The sequence below is a fragment of the Monopterus albus genome, unplaced genomic scaffold, assembly GCF_001952655.1.
Source record: "Monopterus albus unplaced genomic scaffold, M_albus_1.0 scaffold17.1, whole genome shotgun sequence".
Taxonomy (NCBI): domain Eukaryota; kingdom Metazoa; phylum Chordata; class Actinopteri; order Synbranchiformes; family Synbranchidae; genus Monopterus; species Monopterus albus.
The window spans coordinates 570281-570856 of NW_018127897.1; positions in this window are offsets into that span (position 1 = coordinate 570281).

Sequence of the window (576 nt, forward strand, 5' to 3'; positions counted from 1 at the left end):
TTCCCTAATTAGGTTGCAAACTTGCAGCTAACACTTGTTTCACATAGGTTTGCAGGTAAAGTACATGCAGTATGTTGCAAGGGGAAATATTTTGTCTTGGGGATTTTTACAACTCTGCCTACAGATCTTCTTCTTATCCATGATCAGACATAATCTTTGTTGCCCAAAGCACAGAGAGTATTTACAGGTGTAATGAATTTGCTTTATTATGTTGCAACACAATTTCCATGCAGTCTACAATCCTTCCTGTCCTTCCTATCCTTTTCTGCAGTGGTCCCCAACCCCCGGGCCGCGGACCGGTACCGGTCCGTGGATCAACTGGTACCGGGCCGTACAAGAAATTATTAATTATTTCCGTTTTATTTATTATCTGAGTCTGAACGATCTTTTATTTTGAAAAATGACCGCATTCTCTCGGTTACATCTCGGTCACTTGAGCGCCAAAACTGGCTTACTTGTGCGACATATTCAGCCTGCTCAATGAACTCAATCTGTCACTTCAGGGGAAAATGACAACTGTCTTCAAGTTGACAGATAAAGTAGCTGCATTTAAAGCCAAACTGGATTTGTGGGGAC